The sequence below is a fragment of the Nematolebias whitei genome, chromosome 14 (assembly GCF_014905685.2).
Source record: "Nematolebias whitei isolate Nwh7 chromosome 14, NemWhi1, whole genome shotgun sequence".
Lineage (NCBI taxonomy): Eukaryota > Metazoa > Chordata > Actinopteri > Cyprinodontiformes > Rivulidae > Nematolebias > Nematolebias whitei.
This window is the reverse complement of record NC_056511.1, coordinates 40384537-40384890: the sequence shown is the minus strand read 5'-3', so window position 1 is coordinate 40384890 and position 354 is coordinate 40384537.

Below are 354 nucleotides of genomic sequence, written 5' to 3'. Positions count from 1 at the left end.
AGCTTTTCCCAGCAGTAAAGGTGATTTTAGAAGGTGCAGTTGGTTAGCGCTTGCAACGAAACAAGATTTTCCTGGACTGGGGTCTCTCTTTGGGCGGGGTTGATGTTTTCTCCTTGCTTGTGTGCATTTCCCGGGTTTCCTCCCAAAGTCTATAATCCAGCATGTTATTTCTAATTTGACCTGAGATGTTGGTGTGAGCATGAAGGGTTTGTTTTTGAGTGGCCCTGTGATGGACAGGCGACCCCTCCAGGGGGTTCCCCTCCTCCCACCCAATGACCCCTGGAGACAGCTTCCCTCGAGCCTGAACAATGGATGGATGGATGGATGGATGGATGGATGGATGGATGGATGGAT